General features: G+C 48.2%; 1 protein-coding gene across 5 annotated transcripts in view; it reads right to left on the minus strand.

Moving 5' to 3' along the window:
* The window catches only part of SH3RF1 (SH3 domain containing ring finger 1), a 164,331-nt gene that overhangs the window by 137,234 nt on the left and 2,786 nt on the right, over positions 1 to 24,311 (minus strand). The window lies entirely within an intron of this gene.

The raw sequence follows: 24,311 nt of genomic DNA on the forward strand, positions 1-24,311 counted from the left end.
CAGAAAAAAATACATTTTCATGTACACCCAGAATTTTAAATTTTGGTGGCTAGTCCGTTAAAACGAAAAGTCTGTTCTGACCACAGACATCTACAGACCAAGCCTGACTTTGGCCAGTTCCTAAACACGAGACCATACCAGAGACACCTGGCTCACCTCAGTAATGCTTTGATGATCTTTTTCCTGCTTACTTCCCTCCTCAAGTGGAATCTTTGCCTCTTCAAGCCATATGTGGGTCGCTCTTTCGGCCACGACTGCACCAATAAGGAAGGTTAACCAATCGACCTGCTTTGTACAAAGGGATGTTTTTGTCGAGGTCACACATCTCTGTTAAACCATGAGGAGTATCCTGCAGGCCAGGTGTGCAAGCGACGTGCAGACAGAAGCTGACGCCCAAGGGGCAGGGCGTAGGGGGAAAAACAGGAGGTTAGCAGGGTGAGCTCAGAGCCACACACGTTGTTCAGAACACAAAACAAACAACTGCCAGGAGCAGCCCTGGAGCCAGTCAACAGGCAAACATGCATTTCCACTAAACAGCCGTTCACAGACTTCTCCGAAGAAATGAAAAGGCGTCGTCTAAAGTTTAAAACTTTCAACTGTTCCAGCGTTAGCAACGTCTGCCTCGTTACCAAACATTTCTACCTCAATGAAATAAGTACAATCTTTTAAAATACTCGGGAGAACTGCAATTAATTAACTGCAAATCATAATATAACACGAGACCCATCAGTGAAAAACTTTTCCTTAAAAATTAATGAAGGGGGCTTCCCTGGTGGCGCAGTGGTTGAGAATCTGCCTGCCAATGCAGGGGACACGGGTTCGAGCCCTGGTCTGGGAAGATCCCACATGCCACGGAGCAGCTGGGCCCGTGAGCCACAATTGCTGAGCCTGCGCGTCTGGAGCCTGTGCCCCGCGACGGGAGGGGCCGCGATAGAGAAAGGCCCGCGCACCGCGATGAAGGGCGGTCCCCGCACCGCGATGAAGAGTGGCCCCCGCTTGCCGCAACTGGAGAAAGCCCTCGCACGAACCGAAGACCCAACACAGCCAAAAATAAATAAATAAATAAATAAATAAATAAGAAAATCCTTTAAAAAAAAAAAAAAATTAATGAAGGGACTTCCCTGGCGGTCCAGTGGTTAAGACTTCGCCTTCCAATGCATGGGGTGTGGGTTCGATCCCTGGTCGGGGGGCTAAGATCCCACACGCCTTGCGGCCAAAAAAACAAAACATAAAACAGAAGCAATATTGTAACAAATTCAATAAAGACTTTAAAAATGGTCCACATCAAAAAAAATTTTTTTTCAATAAAAATTTTAAAAAATAAAAATAATGAAGTCTGACAGTCAGTATCACAGAGCACAGACCCTCCAAGTGGACACTGGGACACCTACTCCCGGAATCTTAAGATGGTCAACTTTCTGAAAGTCAATTAATACTTCTCAACATGCTTTACAGTGAACTCAGTTTCACTTAATTATTTAAGGAAGTGGTTTCAGAAACTGTCTCCAACTTGGGATGCCAACCTGCGCTATTCCTTTCCTGCCTACACTGCCGGCGCACAGCGCTCGCTCGGTAAACGGTCCAGGACTAACTGAACGTGGCCCGAGCATCCTTCTCACCACAGGGAGGCCTCAGAAGGGAGTGAAGCCTTTTTGAAATGTTCACTAGGGGCTAAAAAATTTAAAGCTAGGCCAACGGCTCAAGTCTATGTGAAACGGACCTAAGTTTAAACCTTCCAATTAATATAGGAAATGCAGGCTGGATACACTTAGAAGGGGCTTAAATAGATTTCCTTCAACAAACACACCCTTCGGCACAGGCAGTGAACTTCAGCCCCACTTCTATGTAGGATCGTTTGGCCTTATCTTGTAGGGGTGCTGTTTGTGCTTTAAATTACCATCCCCTGCAGTAAGGGCCTCAGAGGTGAGGAAGGGTCGGAACACACCTGAGCAAGGAGATGTGCTTTGGTGCAGGCCTGCCGCCCACATGGGCACCTGAGCTCCACGCACAGACACGGAGAAAGCCAGCAGGCCCCAGGGTGGGATCCAAGATCAGCGGCTCCAGAAATGCACCCAAACCGAAAGGAGAACATGGCTACCCTTCTAAAAGCCGGGGCCGAGACCCCACTGGCGTGTCATTCGGGCACCTGGACCGGGGACGTGAGGCCAGCCTCCCTCCACAGGCCCTCGGCGCCCTGCAAAGCCAACCCGGTTGTCTGCCCTTATGGCCAGTCCCTAAATTCACAACCGGGTAGTTAAAACAGCAGAAGGCATAGCATCAAAAAATGTTTTAAAAAAATATAAGATGACATTTCACTTCAATCATATTTCCAATGAAATCTGAAAATTTTACATGTAAACAATAATACTTATAGGCTCCAAATATTATAAATAGGCTCCTTTGGTGGGAAAGGAGGGATGTGATTCTTAATCAAATATTTTTCTAGTTGAAGGACTTCCCTGGCAGTCTAGTGGTTAAGACTCTGCCGTTCCACTGCAAGGGGCACAGGTTCGATCCTTAGCCAGGGAACTAAGATCCCACAAGCCATGCAGTGTGGCCAAAAATAAATAAATAAATAAATAAATAAATAAATATATGTATGTATATATATATTTGTATGTTTTTTTTCTAGTTGAATTAGAAGACTTTTTTTTAAACAGAGGAGTAAAAATTATAATGATAAGTGACTCTGCCACTCTCCCCAAAGGGGAAATATTCTGGCTGAAGCCATTTCGATCATTAATCTGATCTGTGATTTAATCCCAAACATACAACTGCTTTCTATGAAAACTTTTCTCCCCACACAGACACCTCGCTCGTGCAGTGACCCAAGTTCTAGCATCCGCATAATCATTTCTATCAAGCAATGTTTTCAGGATGCAATACCACTTCCAAAATTTTCCAAAGTTAAGAGAGATTTGAAAACATTCAATCCCTGTGTCTTAATAGCTAAGATCTGCGTTTACATCTTGGAAGTGTTTTCCTCAAACATTAGCACAAGAACTTGTTCAAAATACAGATTCCCGATGGCCGGCCCCAGGAAACCGAAACCAGTGAGTCTTGGGGGGGGGGGGCACTAGGAATCTGCATTTTTTTTTTCAAACAAGCCAAACATGAAGCTTCATGAAACAATGAACTCTTTTTTTTTTTTAACTATAAATCCCATAGATTTTTTTTTTTAATTTTATTATTTATTTATTTATTTTTGGCTGTGTTGGGTCTTCGGTTCGTGCGAGGGCTTTCTCTAGCTGCGGCAAGTGGGGGCCACTCTTCATCGCGGTGCGGGGACCGCTCTTCATCGCGGTGCGCGGGCCTCTCACTATCGCGGGCCCTCCCGTTGCGGGGCACAGACTCCAGACGCGCAGGCTCAGTAGTTGTGGCCCACGGACCCAGCCGCTCCGCGGCATGTGGGATCCTCCCAGACCAGGGCTCGAACCCGTGTCCCCTGCATTAGCAGGCAGACTCTCAACCACTGCGCCACCAGGGAAGCCCGGAATCTGCATTTTTAATAAGCACCCTGGTGTTTCTGATGCAGGTGGTCTCGAAAAATAGCACCGCGGGGAAGACAATTCATTTCCATTAGAGCTGTCTGTCCAGGCTTCAAGTCCGTGATTTTTTTTTTCATTTGACACTTCTTAAACACTTGGATGAGTGTTTTTCATGGAAAATCAGTGAAGTGTCATTCTCACTGCAACTACAGCACACCACCAGAAGGCAAGGCACAGCAGACAGACAGGTATGCAGGAAAGCTCACCTCCTCTAAGGAATCATTTCAAACTACAACTGCATGCGATCTTGATCGTTCCAGGCTAGGTCTCTCATTTTCACCTTTAAACAATATTTTCAGCACTCCCCTGACTATTAATTTTGTTATCTCCATTCTCCAGTTACCTCATTCCGCTACAAAGTGAGAGGATGCCTGACATTTAAATCAGTCTCGGCAGCCTCTGCCCTGGGTTTTCAGGAAGTCTTGCTTTCAGGTACCACGCTTTCCTATTTGAACTTTTTAGAATCAGATTTTATTTCTGATCCTTGATGTCATTATTTTCCACAAGATGACTGAGAACCTACTGGAAATCTCCACCCAGCCACAAATGTAATTTGTCGCACCGACTACGGTCAACTCGTATTTTCAAATCACAAATTCAGATTTTCACTCAAATAACTGCAGACAAGGAGAGCTTACCCTGGTGTTACCAGAGTTGATATGTGCAGTCTGTCTCCAGGGCAACAGAGTAGTAAACGAGGTTGTGAACCGTACTCCTGCTCGTTTGTGATTTAGCAACAGGCTTCTACACGCTCCCATCATGCTCTGGCCATCCCTTTGTCTGATCTCGAAATTACACGGAGTGACTTTTTGGTGGTTGTCCTACTATTTTGTTTTAAGACACTCTATTTCAAATTTTCTTGCTGTTTCCACGCACGTTACCTTTTTTTTTTTTCTAATTTTCACTCTCAAGTCGTTACATGCAGCTGCTCCACACAAACTGGACAGGAGCCTCAACCACCATTCTCAAAGTTTTCCATGTGAATTGAGGACTGTAAGTATTCAGTGGCTTAATTAGAAATCTGCAAACCCCTCCACACAATGGCCTAGTGCTGATTCAGTAAGAACTTCCTGCTGCTTTTGTAAAAGCTCTTCCCAGTTTTTTTTTTTAAAGCCACTACACAGCCGATCTCTTTCTACCCAATTCTGCAGTTTCACAATACATCTTCTTTTTTGTGAATTCAAGAATTCACTATACTCCCAATGCCAGAATGTCAATCAATCTAAATTCTCTCAGACCACAAGTTAATAATTTAAATTCATCTAACTATAATCAGAATGACTTGAAGGGGAAAGAAAAACAACACCAAAATGCATATGGGAATATTTAAGACAATATTCAAGATAGAATATGGGAAGGCTGTCTCATAAAATCATACAGAGGACAAAATAATGATTTTTTTTGAGTTGCACATATTTAACCAAGACACAATTGCAACCCCAGTGATAAGCTTTTCTAAACTTAACCCGTGGTTTTCAGTTCCGTTTTTATAACCTGTTAACTCCTTTAATGTCTTTAAATTGTACTATTATTTAACAGTTTATTAATAGGAAACAAAAAGGATAGTAAATAAGGCTCTGCATGAAAAAGGTACTGATATCATAACAAAGCAAAAACGTGAGTTACCCAGTGTTTATTAAAGGTTACGCAAAACGCGGGACACATATACAGAGATGACTACGCACACGTGTATACACGTATACAGGGATGATACAACACACAGAGGTGAACACGCTACAGCAAACACACCCGTATTCTGTGAGCAGATACGCCAGCACAATGATAGCACAACTAGCATCGAACATCCGCTTAAAAGAATACATTTATCTTTTGCTTTACTACAAACCAAATTCCTAGACTGGTCTAGATTTTAAAGGAATGTGCTTATGCTTACCATATTAAGAAGAGTGGTTTTGTTTCAAAGATTAAAGGAAGAATAAACTTCTCAAACAACAACACTTTGAGTAACCTCCAAGAAGGAAGGCAAATGTAACTGTCACCTCTGAATGGATCCACTCAGAGTTAAGGCCTGTGTCTGTGGATGAACCGTGAACAGAGAGGCCCTAATGCTCGCGCACAAGCCTCACTGCCCGATGATCTACATATTCAAATGTCCGTGTTAAGTATCTCCATCTAAATTTGTCTATCGCTCACCTACATCCACTGCATTCTGACAGCCACAGATGAAGCAAGCTTGTCTTCTTACACCAGGATTAGCAAAAACAGTCAGAAAACAAAGGTCCAACTGGCCTAACACCATCAGCCATCTACCCTCAAGATCCCATTTTTGCAGGAGGAAACCTACATGGAGAAAACCACACCATCCAGCCGTAACTAGAGCAATGAGAGTCAAGCCCCAGTTTCTGCTGCAAATAACACAGTCAGAAATACAGCAAATGCAGCTGAAAGAAAAAGCAAAATCGCTGTGGTAGGTCGGTAATAAAGACTGTAGTCTTGTAACGGCAGGATATCCTGTAAAACGAACGTGTAATTTATAAATCATTTTTAATGCTACCAGAAACCAAAGGAAGGGCAATAGGGGAGGATTTACAGAAGACCACCTTCGATACGTCTTCCCATAAAACCGAATCTACGGAAGAGAAAAGCGCTCCGGTTAGCTTTTAATGAAAAGGCAGGGAAAACATCTCTGGTTCATTCTCCTGTGCAAACACCAACTGCTTACGTCGAAAAGAAAAACAGTTTTGTCAGGGGTGTCACATCCTTTGTAGCTGCACTAGTTGAAGACCTGGCGGGTATAAGAGGACTTCACAAGCCAGGTGGCCCCTCCTCCAGCCACTCCCCCTTGGCCTGCAGCTCTCTTTCATGCTAAGGGTAAGTTGTCAGGCAAGGTGCTGCTTATTCAAGTTCTACTCTGAAACTCAAATCATTTCATTGTGTGCAGAACGGGACTCAGCTATAGTTTACTCCAAATTGGAGCATGAGAAAAATATTTCAGAGAGAGCTCGGCCTTCCAAAAATAAGATTTGGTTGGTGGGGGGAGGTAGTAGCTAGAGAACAAAAATGGTCCCCAGCACGTCTCAGTCTTGCCACCTAAGTGTGCTGGGCAGGTGTTGTGGCGGAGCTGGGGGGTCTGTGACCCTGCCCTTCTGCAGCCTGTCACTCTGTTCTGCTCTACAGACTCTGACGAGGTCATGCTTAATGGCCAAAAAATCCACCACATGCCTAAAGGAGAAAGTAGAAAAAGATAGGCAGGCCTGCGGGTGTGACGTCTGTTGAGGCATGCAACTGTTATTTTAAACATAATTAGACTAATTGCCTCGCCATCTCCACCGATGCAACTGCACACGCAATTAATTAGAACTGATTTTAAAAGCCCTGTTTGGAATCCTTTGTTCCCCACTTCCTACAGATCAAATTATCAAGGAACAAATTCAATTTTTCAACTTTTGTTTTAAGAGAGGCACACACGTGCATTAACTGGGTCTGATCCACTAATGCAAGTCATTTAACCAGCAATTACTCTACTCTGAAACTAAAAGCCAACTCAAACTTTGAATACTATTATAAAATAATTCCCTGGGAAGTATGACCATCTTGCAAGACTGCTGGTGAAAAACATGAATAATCTCATAGCTCTCCATCTACAAAGGAAGGTAAAAGAAGACAAAGTTCTGGGACCTCCCTGGTGGCGCAGTGGTTAAGAGTCCACCTGCCAATGCAGGGGACACGGGTTCGAGCCCTGGTCCGGGAAGATCCCACATGCCGCGGAGCAACTAAGCCCATGCGCCACAACTACTGAGCCTGCACTCTAGAGCCTGCGAACCACAACTACTGAGCCCACATGCCACAACTACTGAGCCCGCACGTGCCTAGAGCCCGTGCTCTACAACAAGAGAAGCCACCGCAATGAGAAGCCCACGCACCACAGCGAAGAGTAGCCCCCACTCGCCGCAACTAGAGAAAGCCCACGCACAGCAACGAAGACCCAACGCAGCCAAAAATAGTAAATTAAATAAACTAGTTTAAAAAAAAAAGACAAGTTCCATTTCACAGGAAAATTAAAGTATCAAGAAAACCGCCTCTTAAAGAAAGTATCAAGAAAGCCGCCTCTTACCACGTGCTTTATTCTCCACAGGTTTTTCTACCCCCAGCCAAACGTAGTTCATTTTAAAAAAGACATTACGGAAAACACAACAAAGTAGTGAATATAACAAAAAAGAAGCAGAATCACAGACATAGAGGACAAGCCAGCGGTTACCAGTGGGAGTGGGGAAGGGCTATGTAGGGAGAGAGGAGGTACAAACTACTGGGTGTAAGACGGGCTCAAGGATGTATGTACAACATGGGGAACAGAGCCAATACTCTGTGATTACTGTAAATGGAAAGTAACCTTTAAAAATCGTACATTTTTTTAATCTAAAAAGAAAAAAAGGCCTCCACGGGCTATTTAACAGAGTCGGGTGCGATGGGCTGATTGGCAAAATTGGGAAAAGGTGATGACTGAGGACAAAGGCTGAGATACTGGAGTTGGAGACGGGCGGGGAGGGGCAGAGGGGCAGGAAGATGACACAAGAGGTCCGTCGCAAGATGGAAAAGAGAAGAAGCAAGCTTGATGGCTGCAGGAAGGAGAGGCGGTGGGACCAGCTGGGGGTTCCTCCCGAATCGGCGTCTGCGAAGGGACTGAACCACGGGAGGGCAGCGTCCACAGCCGCGCCGGAGGTTCGGCCGCCCGCCCGGCCGCAGTGACCAGCAGTGACCAGCCCCGCACGGCAGGCCTGAAGGTGGCAGCAGTCACAGCTCACGTGATCTGCGCTGACGTCTAAACTCCCGAGGCGGCCGCACCCCGACCAAGGACGGCGATCCGCGCGGGGCACAGCGCGGGCTGGCACTACGGAGGGGCTTCCGCCCACGGGATCGGAGGCCGCGGGGGCGCACGCCCTTGCTGCAGGCTCCGCAGCCCCCGCAGCCGAGCACGGGAGCAGGAACGGGACTCGGAGCCAGCCACGCAGTCCTGCGGCCGGCGCTCCCAGCAGGGGCCGTGGCCCCCCGGATGGGACACCAAGGGTGCCCCCAGCGCGGCCTGCTGCCGCCTCACAGCGACCCTGGAGAAGCGCCCGGAACCGCCAACAGGCAGCAGCGGGGACCCTCGAAATTTATGTGGCGACGGACCGTGTGCCGACACGTGGGAAAGCACAGGATTCCCCGGGAGCGAGAAGCACAAAGACCCGTTCCCCTGCTGGGAGCACCCGGCCAGCGGCGGGAAAGCACAGGATTCCCCGGGAGCGAGAAGCACAAAGACCCGTTCCCCTGCTGGGAGCACCCGGGCAGCGGCGGGAAAAATCGATTTCCAGCAGGCGGCGACCTCCCGGGCAGTGAGCCGAGGAAGCACATGGGGTCTGGCGTGGTCCCTGGTGACACACAAGGGACCACGGGGGATGCCCCGGTGAGTCCTGCGTGTAACGAACACAGCCGCGACCAGATTCGGAGCAGGAAAGTGGCTCCTGACAGGAACCGACAGGAACCAACCCCCCATTCAGCTGGGGTATTTTGGAGAGGAAAATACAGGCTATCTTAGAACGAATCTGCATCCCCACTGCATCACAGGAGGGCTATGCCGGAGTCACGACACAGCCGAGATGACTAGGTGTTTCCACCCACTCCTTAAGCAGCTGTAGGTACAGAAAACAATGTCCCTCCTCCTCCCAAGAGTATGTGAGGCACAGGATTTGCAGAAATAAGTGAAAAAGACCACGCTCCTCTCTGTGCTCTCATGATCCTGGGAGCTTCACCAGAAGGAGTACTGAAGCGCTCTGTCAGTGATACAGGGCGTGGGTTCATTTCCAAAAGCTGAAAGCAGAGGCGCCGCTCTAGTCTGAAGTCACGTTGCTCACCTCTTGGGTTGAACAAAAGGGCTCACGGCAAGATTATTTTTTAAACCGTTCCACATTTATCCTCATAAAACCGAACAATACAAAATGAATGGCCAAATAAGCAAACATGACACTTTAATGTACTCATCTATAAAAGTTCTCAGTTCCAACTTAAAACATCTGAATGATTCACGATCATTTTCCCATTTGCCACATTTTTTCAGCATGACGTTTGCAGAGTAGTGGAGACCAACATACTTCAAGTAAAACTCATTCACCAATTTCTTGATTTAACAAATTCTTTACCGAGGGCCTATTACGTGCCAGGCAGCGTTCTAGCTGCCAGGGATACAGACAGAAATAAAATGAATCAAAGTCCTGGCCCTCACAGAGCTTACTGTCTATTTAAGGGAAAGAACAAACAAGTAAGTAATCCATGATTTTAAATGGACCTAAGTGCCACAAAGAAAAATTAAGCAGGGCAAGGCCAGCAGAGTGACAGGAGGAGGGCGAGGGGCTTTTGGGGATACGGTGGTCAGAGAGGACCTTCTGAGGAAGACAGCAAACTGGAGGAAGGGAGTGGGCCACGTTGAGATGCAGATGAAGGCAGCCCTGCCCTCCAGGGAGGGCAAACAGCAGGTGACAAGGCCCCAGGCCTCGGTGATTTAATAAACGGCAAGAAAGCCTGTGTGGCTGGAGCGAAACACGGAAGCGGCAAAGACAAGGTGGAGGGAAGGGCGGGGCTCAGGTACGTGGCTTCCGTGTAACCATCCTGCAGTTCTGAACAACAGGTGTCACGTCACGCTGACGGAAACACCAGGGACCCCGGGGGACACGGCGGGGCAGGAGGACTAGTTAGGAGGCGATTTCAACAGTTAGAGCTTAATCTGACGCTCGAAACGCTTTCACCCTCAGATCTTGCAGGGGGTGGGGGGGACCCACTTCTTAAATTCACCTCTTTCTAAAGAAACGAGACATGGAGAACGTATTAGCACACATGCCTCAGCGACTTTATCAGTCTGAAAAACTGACAACTACCGTTTCAAATAATCTCAGTGGAGCAGCCTTAAAATCAAGCACAAAACACAACGACCATCCTCCCCTCCTTCACTGTAACTACGTGAAAGTCAAGTAGGAGTGAATAGCTCTTTTGTCCTTAAACAGGCTATTTGAAAAACAGAAGCACACTGTCTTTTATTGTCCATTCATGGTTCGAGTAGCCCCTGGGGTTGGCTTTCGTCCTTCGAAAGCCTTTAATGGACAGGTACACGTAAGCCTTGCTCTGCGGACTGAGAGAGCTGAAGGCGTGGGGAGGGCCCACGGCTCCCCTGCGTGCGTGAAAGGAAAGGGGTATCAGGTACGCAGGGTGACCTCACCTGTGAGGTATGCGCCAGGGACTCAGAACAAAGGTGGCTTCCTTCCTTCATAAGGAAACACAATCTGTCCAGAAAACTGCTTCATTGCTCTTGAATGATGTAGGGCTGCACAGTCTACCAGAAACAGCTCCAGTCTTTAACCTCTGTTTATTTTATGAACAAAACTGTGTGTTACATCATTCTTTGTTCAAACCTTAAAGAAAAGCCCGGCATATTCATTAATCAAAACTATGTATTATTGTTCAGGTCACCTTGGATCACGTGTGTTTGTGCCAGGTAAGTATATTTATCAGTCAGAGACTGTAACGGACACACTGTACGTCTCCAGGGTCAGGACTCTGGTTTCCTGTCCGTGTGAAATGTGGAAGGAAGGCAATTAAGCTGATGTTTTAGGTTGTACTTAGTATATAAAAGGAAGACCTGCATTTTCACATTTTAGGGCATGTTGAGTTTTCCAGCGTATGAAATGTTATTATCACTGCTCCCTTTTTCAGACAGGGATATCGATGCAAAACAAGTTCTTTGAGCACAGAACGCATTCAGTCATGGCTCGCCTAGATGCCACCAACAGAACACCAAGTTGCTGAAGTATTACTTCACTCTTTCAAGATCACAAAACATCTTGCTACATATTTTTCCTCCAAGGTCAGGTAGTCAAGAATTTACTCTCTTGAATCCCACACACATTACTGCATAGGCTCAGCTCTTAAAGTGATATCAGACCGTTTAAAATTGATTTTGCTGTCGAACTACGATTGCTACTACTTTCACCCTAAAGTTACTGATAGATAGCTGTGATCTAACTTCTCCCAGCTTTGCAGATTGCCCTATCAGGACATAGCTGCCAATAACTGGCAATGCTGTATACTTGTCAGATAACACTGAATGGACTAGAAAAATTGATACTAAGTATCAAACTGAAAATCAATCTTGGCCTCCATCTGTCTTTAATTCACCTATTCTACTCTTTGGTTTAAGTTACCAACGTGTCTGGTAACTTCCAAGAAATGGTGACCTTTCAATCCAGTAACAGAGAAAAAAATGTGTACTGAACGGGCAAAACACAACCTGTTTTCATACCTTCTGAAACTCCAACATTTATATGTAAGGCATGTTGAATAGGTCCCACCCTGGCCAGCACCCCCCAGTTACAGAAGGGATGGGTGGACCGCACCGCAGCAGGGCCGCAGCTAAACAGAGATAAGACACCAGCCAGCTCTTTTTTTTTTTTTTTTTAAAGGATTTTCTTATTTATTTATTTATTTATTTATTTATTTTTGGCTGTGTTGGGTCTTCGGTTCGTGTGAGGGCTTTCTCCAGTTGCGGCAAGCGGGGGCCACTCTTCATCGCGGTGCGGGGACCGCTCTTCATCGCGGTGCGCGGGCCTTTCTCTATCGCGGCCCCTCCCGTCACGGGGCACAGGCTCCAGACGCGCAGGCTCAGCAATTGTGGCTCACGGGCCCAGCTGCTCCGTGGCATGTGGGATCTTCCCAGACCAGGGCTCGAACCCGTGTCCCCTGCATTAGCAGGCAGATTCTCAACCACTGCGCCACCAGGGAAGCCCCACCAGCCAGCTCTTAATGCCAGGACTCCCTGCCCAGACCCTGACCTGATGCCACTATTGGAAGGAGAAAAAAGCCGCCAGCAGGGGGGTGAGAAATTTACATACCAGGTTAATGTGAAAAATAAACTTGCCTCTCAGTCCAGGAAGTAAAGAAAGCTAAGCTCACAGAGAAGAAACTTAAATAAACCTAGCAACACATGCGACTTTGCATAATAAACATGGACGTAGCACCACGCTCCTTTGACAGAAAACTCTCCACGTACAGCACGCCGAGAACCCGCGGTGCGAAGCATTTCTAAGGTTACCAAGCCTATCTGATGGGCTGGCTGTCCCTCAAGATGGACCACTCTCTTAACTATAATGAAATGTTGGGTCGATGTAGTGCTACTTATTTGTGAGTATCACACAGCTCAGTCTCCTGACAGAGGCGATAGCAACTCAAGGTACTTCCACGCATTATAGTTAAATATCTGACACATGAACAATCACAGGGACTCATCCTTGCAGGTATCTGAACCAGAGCTGGCTTAGGATTCGAGAACTGGGAAGTGTCCCTTGGGGCTACTTTATTCTTCTAACTGCCCCCTTTCTTTCCCCTTTCTGCTTCATTTTCAGGAACTTTAATTTAATTTTGACCGTGTGCGATGCCTGTCGTGGGATTTAAGGTGTGGAGGTACCATTCATTGCTACCCACATCACCACCCGTGCGTCCTGCCATCCGCAGGGCTGCCGACCACAGGAATTACTCAGCATCTCGATCACCTGCACCAAAACCGACGCCTTGATTACAGGTAACATTTTCACTCCAAAAGCAGGCTTGCAAGCAGAGCAATCAGAAGGTGTCTGGTACTTCAGCATGTGCTGTTAGGAAGCTGGACAGCCACTTGTAACTCAATGAAGTTAGAACACTCCCTCACACCGTGCGCAAAAAATAAACTCAAAATGGCTTAAAGATTTAAATAGAAGACAAGATACCATGAAACTCCTAGACGAGAACATAGGCAAAACATTCTCTGACATAAATCATACCAATGTTTTCCTAGGTCAGCCTCCAAAGGCAATAGAAATAAAAGCAAAAATAAACAAATGGGGCCTCACCAAATTTATAAGCTTTTGCACAGCAAAGGAAACCATAAGCAAAAGAAAAAGACAACTCTATGGACTGGGAGAAAATATTTGCAAATGATGCGACCAACAAGGGCTGAATTTCCAAAATATACAAACAGCTTATACAATTCAATAAGAAAAAAAACAAACAAACAATCCAATAGAAAAATGGGCAGAAGACCTAAATAGACATTTCTCCAAAGAAGACATACAGATGGGGCTTCCCTGGTGGTGCAGTGGTTGAGAATCTGCCTGCTAATGCAGGGGACACGGGTTTGAGCCCTGATCTGGGAAGATCCCACATGCCGCGGAGTAACTGGGCCCGTGAGCCACAACTACTGAGCCTGCGCGTCTGGAGCCTGTGCTCCGCAACAAGAGAGGCCGCGATAGTGAGAGGCCCGCGCACCGCGATGAAGAGTGGCCCCCGCTCGCCGCAACTAGAGGAAGCCCTCGCACAGAAACGAAGACCCAACACAGCCAAAAATAAAATAAATAAATAAATAAATAACCCCCCCCCAAAAAGTAATCTGTGACTGTGGTACTAATAAAAAACAAGAGGGAAGAGATATGGGAACATATGTATATGTATAACTGATTCACTTTGTTATGGGGCAGAAGCTAGCACACCAGTGGAAAGCAATTGTTCTTCAATAAAGATGTTTAAAAAACAAAACAAAACAAAAAACTAAGGGCTCAAATAAGAGATGGGAGAAAACCAAACTTTCAGGAAGAGAAAATCTGAGGGCCCAGGCGAAGCATGAATCAGCAACGCAGGGAGTTATTTTTAAAGATATACATTGCATTGCACTCAGGAGGGTCACGTGACAGCCCTTCCCCAGCGCGAGGCTCTATTCTACCCAGAATTTCTTGACCAGGCTCAGGGCTCCTCTGGACTGGAACCCAAGCACGGGGGAAAAGCTGGCGGGCGTCCAAAGGACAGCGACTAAAGCGGTCAAAACATTAGGAAACAGGTCCTAAGAGGACGTGTAAAGGAAGTGCAGTATTTCAGCCAGATAAGGGCTGGTTAGGGCCGGCACAGGGAGCACTTCTTTCCTGTTAGGGACGGGACGAGAGGAATGGGATTAAACTGCAAGGCCGGGGATTTGTATTTGATACAAAAAAAAAACAACAAGAACTTCCTGGCTGGGAAGACTGTGAGGCTCTGGAGTAAGTTGCCAACAAGGTTTGAAATGTCCTTTTCCGGAGACTTTAAAATACAGTAGATGATCATCTTCATAAAAGGTTCACTCAGTGTCCTTTCTTACCCTACAAAGGCAGGAAGTGAATATTTTAACTATAAATAGAAGCTCCATTTAACAAAAAAAACAAACATCCAGACTTATTAAAAGTGGAAGCACTGCAAGCTTCTTCACTGTTGCTGCATTTTCAAAATTCATCAGAAAGTTATCAGCGCTGGTGGCGCAGTGGTTGGGAATCCGCCTGCCAATGCAGGGGACATGGGTTCGAGCCCTGGTCTGGGAAGATTCCACATGCCACGGAGCAACCGGGCCCGTGAGCCACAACTACTGAGCCTGCGCGTCTGGAGCCTGTGCTCCGCAACAAGAGAGGCCGCGATGGTGAGAGGCCCGAGCACCGCCATGAAGAGTGGCCCCCGCTTGCCGCAAATGGAGAAAGCCCTCGCACAGAAACGAAGACCCAACAGAGCCAAAAATAAATAATAAATAAATAATAAATATATTAAAAAAAAAAAAAGAAAGTTATCAGCTACATAAATGTACTTACTTAGCCAGAGATGGGTCTAGTCACATAAAAAGGTGATCAGCTGCTCTAGGTAGGAGACATAAAAAGAACCAAAACATTGATAAACTAACCAGAGTGTCTATCTAAAAACATGATGGGCGTGCTCTGGAAGGAGGGGCGGGCAAGGGTGAGAGGGGTAAACAAAAATCGTCCGCAAGGAATAAAACACACACACATTCTACATCCAGCATCCATTAAAGGACCCTTGTGAGGGCATTGTAATCCTTCCTAACACCAATTTTTAAAAATTAGAACCAAACTACAAAGCACACCTAGTCTTTCTTACAGAAGTCTTAAGAATCTAAGACTTTTCAAAACTATGCCAAAGAACAAAGTCAAAAGATAAGTATTTTAAATTATTTCAGCTATTATTTTCCCCACATCATCAAAAAGAGAGATAGGGAGGGAGGGAGGGAGGGAGGAAGAGGAAACAGTCTCGGCTGGCCAGCACATAAGGAATTCCACGGCCGCTGGGGCCACAGGAGCAGGAGAAGGAGAGACCTGAGGGCCCCAGCTCCTTTCACAGCCCAGGCCCAGGGTCACACCCAGCCAGTGGCAGAACCTGGACGAAACCAGATTTGGCATCATTTGCAGTCACTAACTCATGAACAGCTTGTGAACCTAAAGTTTAAGCTGCCTGTTTAAAACAGAGCAAAATGCCCGATGACATGTACATTACAAATGTCGGCTGACTAAATCACCAGACTCCACCAGCCCGCATGCACGCGCGTGCACACGTGCACATGCACACACAGGGTTGACTGCACCACGTAACTGACACAGGGCACTCCAAGCTCTCACTTCTGGAAAGAGGACCGGCAGCTGAGCGTCGCAGGTCCCAGGCACTGGAGGGCGGACCCTCACGGCCCCACGAATGACGTCGGGCTAAGGGAGGTGCCGAGCCACGCAGGTAGCAAGGGGCAGAGGGGGCTCTGCCTGGTAACAAACCCCCTGCCTGTTCTGCCCCACGGCCTGCTCTCCTGCGCTCAGAAAGGAGCGTTCGTGCAGAGGAAGACTCAGTTCCCGAGTCCCCCCCGACCCGTCTGAAGGAGCCTGTTTTCTGGGACATCTCCCCGCCCCGGATGAAGCCCCCGCTGCCCCAGATGGTCCCCTATGCCTCCCGTGGACTCTGCAAACTACCAACAGCATCCCTCCCCACTCCCACCCCACGTGACCCTGTGTGCAGGATCCAGTCCACAGCGTCTGCCCTCCTCCGCCCGGGCTTGTGCGACCCCAGAGAAGCTCAGCTACTTCCCACCCGCATTCAGCATAAATACGCCGCCCGCCAGCTGCAGGTCAGAGTGGGACAGCACGGCGGTGAGATGGGCTTAGGCCCCTCCAAAGGGCAGCACTCCTGGACGTGGGGACACTCCGTCCCCAGCTGTGGGGGGCTTCAGGCAGCGGGATGACACTGCGGGGAACATGGGGAGGTCGTTCCGCCCAGGAGGCCCAGCGAGCAAACCAGCCCCAAGTCGGGCTCCTGGCTGCCCACCGCCTTCCTGCTGAACGCCTGGCCCACCCTACCGTCCGTCTGAAGGCCCCTGTGGCAGGCGGGGCCTCCAGGGGACACCAAGGAGATGCCGGTGTCCCGGGGTGACTCTGAGGCCCATTTCAAGTCACCGCACCCAGACGATACCCAAACGCCAGCCTCAGTCTGTCCTAAATGCTTCACGGCCGGAGCTGGCCTTGGCTTGGGCAATCGTGCCAAAATTTTCAGGGCCGCACAGGAACTCAGATACAGAAACCCCTCGTTTTAGAGAAGAGGAAACGCCTGCCTATGGAACAGAAATCACTGGCTGCAAGTCACCAGGCCAGGACTAACACCAGGGCTCCATCACTTCACCACCGCGCAAGCGGTCCTCAAGTCACACTTCCTACATTCTCGCACCTCGTTCAGCGAGACCAGAGCTTTTGGTGCCACAGCTGGGCTTTCTTGGGCTTTGTAAACATTTCACACTGTCACCTGATGATGACCTTCAGCTAACACTTCGGTTTCAACAAAATCACTACCTTTGTATGACAAGAGTTTGGGGTTTCCGTATCTTCTAATATTTTGAACTTGTCATAAAAATAAGTAGAAAAATGAAAATGCTAATAGTATTATGTACTATGAAATACGTAATACAGAACGAAAGTAATTAGACTGACCAAAAGTGGCAAACATATTTAGCCTGAAAGACTTAAGCACTTCAATTGTGCTCAGCTGCGGGGGAGAAAAGGTTAAAAACATATGAAATGACGGAAATAATACATCAAAGAGTGTGTTTAAAAGACAAACTCAACCATGGGAGAAAAAAACTGAGACATCTGTTAACTAAATGTCACTTCGAATGAGCCGAGCAAATAAAAATTTAAGGTCTGAGGTTTCATTTATTACATACATTGTTTAATCTATGTGTTTAACGTGTTAAAGAACTTTGAAAGTTCTTTAAAGATATATGTTTAAAAACTAAGCAGTTATACAATGAAGAGTGTTAGAAGATTTTTAGCTCTACAGGAATTTAATCCCCTCGTAAGAAATCTAATGTTCACCCTTTCATCCTTGGTGTCCAAACACCCTTCCAGGAAGCTTACACCGATGCCAGGGCTGCTGGTACCCACACTGAGGTTCTGCTCCGTCGCTGCTGGATTATTTGTGGGGACGGCGGGGGGTCCTTCACATGAATTACACCCAGGGATAGAGCCCCTACAGCAAACCCGCATTTCATCCTGGGCAGTTCTCACTACATTTTAAAATAAGGAAAATTCACCCCTGTTCATTCATTGCTGAATTATAAACAGTGAACATACAGCGTTTCGAAAGGATTTCTGTCCTTGCAAAAAATACTTGGAGGAATTTTTACTTCCTTAGGCTAAGAGAAGAAAGTTCAAACTTGACAGGCCTTGCCTTTCTGCACTATGTTTACTGCAACGTAATTCACTTGCACAGCCTGCTTACTGCTGCCTTCTTCCACGTTCCACAGGACAATTCATCTACTACTTAACTGCTACCGCCAACCACGTGGACCGGCACCTCCATCCCCTTCCCCACTTCCTGGAGGAGCCCACTCACGGGCCGTCCTTGAAGCAGCTGTGTCTGCAGCTGCACGTCTGCCAGCCTGCAAGAGGCCAGCACTCCATCCTCCGGACGGGGCACGGGCTCGGCCAAGGGCAAGCACGGCGGGGCCGCACAGGGTGCTTGGAGCTCACAGGTTCTCTCTTTAGCGTCACCGCTCTCAGAAGTCTCTGAAGTTTAGAAAAAAGTGAGGAGATGTACGCAGTCTTTAGGACAAAAGCTCGGAAGGATGAAGCCTGAGTTCCACAGTGAGGGCGCCTCAGCAGCAAGGCTGCTTCGAGTGTAAGGTGTCTACCCCAGGCCGCTGTGCTGCTGCGGAGAGCCCGCCTGACCCACGCCCGAGCGGCACCCGAGTCCTCGCCATCCTGGGCGCGGCGTGCGGTGTCTGCACCGGGGGCACACGCGACCCCCGACGCCGTGCACCCCGCGCCCGCCGGGCCGTGGGGGGAGATGGGGACACAGACACACGGGCAGAAGGCCCTGTGAAGAGGAGACGGGGACGGGAGGGGTGCGTCCACAAGCCGAGGACAGCGGGGTGTGCCGGGAGCCCCCAGAAGCCAGCGGAGGCCACAGCTCTGCCGACACCTGGATTTCAGACTCTGGCCCCAGAACTTCTGTTGTTCTCAACCACCGGCCGCGGTGCTTCGTTACAGCGGCCACAGGAAACTAATACACATTCAACAAACCTCTCCCGAGTGTGTCCTGTGAGCCAGGCACCACGAAGGTTCTCAAGAGTCACAGGTGAACCAAACTCAGCAATCCTGGCCCCGGGCCCCGCCTGGAGCTTCGGGCCCTCGGTTCTGCGTTTCTGTGAAGAAACGGAGCCCAGAGCGGCCGACACAACCCGGACCTCCACCCCCCTCCCTTCCCCGCCGCCAGCCACACCAGGGAAGGGCTGGGCCCACCTACCTCCATGGCACTGGGTCCGCCTGCCCCTTTTTGTCAGAGCAAAACAGGCACCAGGGACGGTGAGGCGAAAGGAGCCCCGCGAGTTACACTGAGGAAAGCTTCCAGGGCCGCAGGAGCGCGAGGGCGAGGGGACATGGTTAAGGGGGGTTAAGGGGACGAAGCGGGGAGCAGAGAGGCCTGGGGTGGTGGCCGGCTCCCTCCTGACAGCGGGGGGCCTCGCACGAGCCTCTGGGCCTCTCCAGCCACCATTCCCACGTCCATAACACAAGGATGCCTTCCTGACCAGCAATGAGAGCAGACGGGAAGCTCTGAGAGAGAGGCCATTTCAGAGAAAACCTCAAATTGCAGAACAGCACGTATAACACGATCCTATTTCTATTCAGTTTTTTCCTGGGGGGGAAAACACACAGAAAAAACCTCTGCACAGTGGTCACCTCTGGAGATTAGGGACAGACAGATTAGAAGCCTTGATTTTCCCCTTTACATCCTTCTCTACCACAAATTTCTTACTATGAGCACATATTACCTTTAATTTTTTAAATGGAGAGAAAAACAGTATACAGTCATTTAAAAAGCATGGAGCATAATTCAGTGAGTTGTACACTCACAATGCGTGCACTCTTCCGTATGTACAGTATACCTCAATAAATAGGTGTTTTCTTTTTAACGAGGTAGGTGTATGTGCTCAGCCATGACAAGATTTCCCAGATATATTCTAGTCATCAGATATGCAGAGTAGGGAAACCCACTTATGTCAAGAATCAAAACAAGCAGATGCATACACATATAAACACATAAGAAGAGATACAGAAGGACACGCATTATACTTCCAAAGTGGTGAACTTTTTTATAGCCAGAATGTTTTTAGGAACTCATTTTGCAATTTACATCTTGAACATTTTTTAAATAACAATACTCCTTAGCTGCAGAGGGTTGTTTGAGATTTACACGGTAACAGTCAGACGATACAAATGTGATAAAAGAAGACTCATTCAGCATTTCCTGTTGTACACAGGCTCCCTGCCCATCCCAGCCCTGAGCCTCGATGCAGGCCTGACTCAGGAACACGGGAGCGGTCAGGGCTGAGGTACAGGAGGGCTGAGCAGGGGTCAAGGATGACACGATGAATAAAGAAGAAGAGGTCAAGAATGTCTGCAACACAGCGTTTGGCAAAAACAAACACCTTTTTCTACTTAGACTCGGCCACTGGGAAACATCAAAACCTCTCCCTCGGTCCAAACCACTACCTGGAAGTCTTGCTTCTTAGGTCCAGGAGGGATGGTCCCCGCTGTGCCCTGACAGCCACCCCTTGGCCAGGGGGAGCGGGTCCTGCCCACTCTCGCCCACCTCCTCCACGACCCTCGTCACAGGCACGATCCTGTACCTCACCGCACAGTTCGGGGCCTCACCACCTGCTGCCTTGCTTGCTGTTTCTTGCGTGCTTGGCCTCTGCTAAACGCGCACTCTCCCCGACACGTGCGCTCGACCGATGCCCCGCCCAGCGGCGTCACCCCCTCCCCCTTCCCCGCCCCCCCCCCTCCCGCTCCTGGACCCCGCCAGTCCAGCCGGCCAGGCTCCACCGGCGGGCCTGGCAGGGACTGAAGGTCCATTCGAGGTGACTCAGCATCCAAGGGCGCGGAGGCCTGACCCCCGCCCTCCCGCAGGCCTGTAGGACCAGCCCCGCCGGCGCGCAGGGGACCGAGGGGACCGAGGCCACGCGGGCCTGACCCGCAGGAGCCCATCCACGGGCGGCACTGGGGCTGCACAGGCCGGCCGGCTGAACAACAGGCGTTTATCTCACCATTCTGGAGGCTGCGCGCCTGAGACCGAGGTGTCGGCGGGGCTGGCTCCCCACCCCCCCCCAGGCCTCTCTCCTCGGCGTGAAGGGGGCCGGCCGTGTTCCCACCGCGTCTCCCCTCTACCCGGCTCTGCGTCCTGATCCCCTCTCAGGAGGACGCCAGACTGTGGACTAGGACCCACCCGCGTAAGCTGCCTTCACCTGAAGCACCTCTTCAAAGGTGCCACCCGTGAGCACAGCCTCACACTGAAGACCTGGGGGACGGGACCTCAACCTGTGAGCCTCGGGGGACACGTTTCAGCCGCTAACAGTCAGCTGCAGGGAGAGAGGGAGCTGGCGCTCTGGGGAAGTGAAAGCGGCAGGGAGGAAAGCTCCCCTGGGCCCCTCTTCTTTCCCCGTCTCCCAGGCCCCTGAGGCACGCTCCAGCCACTTCTGTGCTGAGCCCGGTGGTGATCTCAGTCCCGAGGACCCCTCCTTCCGGCCCCACGGGCAGGGCACTGACCAGCGTGGCCGCGCGGTCCTGTACTGCACCACAGGCCTCGTCTTAGGTCACCAGCCCGTCCCTCGCTTTGTTCTCACTCACTGTCCTGTTTCCTCCTGGGAGCTCTGCCTCATCCGGCCGTAGGTCAGGACCTCTGGAATACTCCGTCCCTTTTCCCGCCAACCCCTCTCAACTAATTAATACCATTTCACCCTTAAGACCTCAGTTCAAATGCCTCGGCCTGAAGAAGTTTTTGAAGACACACAGACAGACACACACGCACTAAACCAGGCCCTCGCCTATCATCTCCCCAGCTCCCAGCCTAACACTTAGCACCTGTGATGACCTACCTGCACTGTTATCATGCTATTACAGGTGTGTCTCTCCCACCAGACACACTGGTTCATAAGCAGAATCTGAGTCTGGTTTGCCCAGCACTATCTATCCAGCAGCTAGGGCAGGGCCTGGTACCTAGTAAGTGCTTGATAAATATTTGCTAGATAAAGGAAAGAATACATGAAGTGCAAGTTAGTGTAAGTCAGGGGTCATGTGATCAGCGTTTGCTGAATATGCTGGCTCTGAGGGAGCGAAGTAGCAGCACCTGGACAGACAGGTACACGCACAGGCATTAGACCTGGAACCAGTGGGGCCGCAGCTAGGAAGCAGAAATTTATTCCCTTAGGTCACACTTCTACAGGGATTGATCACACATGTCCACATGGAACTCCGTACATACTTATACGTATAAAATCCACCTTCTGCAGGTATTTTTCAGCCCCTGGAAGCAAGGGTCTGCAACCACCGCTCCCTGCGCCTCGCCCCACTGGTCCACCGCGGCGCCAAACCAGCAGGGATTCTTTGCTCGCAGTAAAGAGCTGGTGGTTTCCAGTGGTGACACCATCCAACACTCTTCCATCTGCTCCTTCGTATGAGGCAGGAGACACTAAAATTCTGGGAACAAGATGTGTGTCACACGTTGGAAATGTTCGTATCTGCTGATAACACCCAGTGTCCCTGAGGTACACGCATAAGGAAGCCACATGGCCACGATCTAACGGAACATGGGACATAACCAATAACCAAACTGCATCCCACGTGCTATCAGCACTGGCTTCCACCACACGTGGGAACAGGCTCTCACACCCCCGGGTCGAGTCAGAACAGCTGAGGATCTAGGATTTATGATGTCATTCACCTCAGGGGACACCCCAGGGGCTGGCTGACAACTCCACGGGTCTCCCTTTTAAAAGAAGCATTTTCTAGTTTGGGATTCGCAGATGCCAACTATTATATATAGAATGGATAAACAACAAGGTCCTACTGTAGAGCACAGGGAACTATATTCAATATCCTGGGATAAACCATAATGGAAAAGAATCTGAAAAAGAATGTGTGTGTGTGTGTGTGTGTGTATATATATATATATATATATATATATATATGTGTATATAACTGAATCACTTTGCTGTACACCTGAAACTAACACAACATTGTAAATCAACCATACTTCGATAAAATAAATAAATTTTAAAAATAAAATAAAGTAAAAAAATAAAAGGAGCGTTTTCTGAAATGTATATATCTTTCAGGTCCTTGGGCTGTTTGTATACCCCTGGTTGTTTTGAATATTTCGAAGTAGAAGGTACCAGTAATTGCTAATGAGAAATTATTTTAGACTTGGGGGGAAAGAAAGTGCTTTTGACAAGAATTACAGCATCTGCTCAACCCACATTACTGAATAATTTTGTTTGTTCACTGTCTTGTCCTCCACTCTCTGTGCCCCCCGCCCCCCGAAAGTAACAGACATGATCATCTCCTGCTTTTATTGGCCTCAACTACTTTATCCAGATTATAAAGCTCAAGCTCAATTGAGCTTCTTGGCAAGTAATTTTTCTCATGCCAAAGAAGAAACATAAAGCAAATCAGGAAAATCATATCAGCCAGAATAATAATACTGACATCATCAAAATCACAGAATAATGTACCTAAGAAACGTGAAGCTCAACTTTGGGAGATTAGCAGTTCAAATAAGTGAACATTCCAACATCACATTGTCAGTTTCCACATCAGAAAGAAAACTTAAAATCCAAAGGACACTGAGCTGAATGCTTGAGCCCTCTTCTTAAATTCCTTTTTATCAGTAATCAAACATTCACCACATTCCTCACAACAGGTAAGGCAACGTGTCAACAACTGAGACACTTCTAGTCACAGCCAGAGGCTAGGCCTCTCCAGTCTAATTAACAAGGAAACAAAATCCCTCCAAGGAAGCAAATCTACCCCCTAATTAAGCGAAGCAGACCTGGGTCGGGTGTCTCAAAAACGATGGTTCTGAGGTTGAAATATTCATGAGTCCACAGATACTAATCGTGTAAACTCCATTAAAAGAAGGAAATCTAAGAAAACCCTATAAGCAGACCAATTTCAAAACCAGGGGGCTTCAAATAAGCAAAGAAAACCTCCAGAACCCAAAGTTCTCACTAACTTAAAAAAAAAAAAAAATTAAATATGACTCAAAAGAAACCTGATAGCCTGGGGATAAAACTGTTTTCCAGCAATTAAAACACTTTGCGTACTCTACATCTAGTGATGTAAATACATCATTTGTAAAAGATGAACTTGAGAAGAAAGGAATGCTTAGAAGGTAGTCATTCCCTACAGCTCCCAGAGAGCCACATCTGTGAATTTACACTCGTTAATGCCATCCCAAAGGGTTATTCCTACCTCACATGAAAAAAGTCAGTTTTGAGTGTTTACTACGAATTTTTGAAAAAAGAATTCTCATCCATATTAACTGTTCTTTAAAAATACATTCTCTCAGTTTGGCCAATTATCAAGATTGCTTCTTCCGACAAAAATGGAAGTGCTTTAATTATCGCAT

Source organism: Balaenoptera acutorostrata, chromosome 6 (assembly GCF_949987535.1).
Source record: "Balaenoptera acutorostrata chromosome 6, mBalAcu1.1, whole genome shotgun sequence".
Lineage (NCBI taxonomy): Eukaryota > Metazoa > Chordata > Mammalia > Artiodactyla > Balaenopteridae > Balaenoptera > Balaenoptera acutorostrata.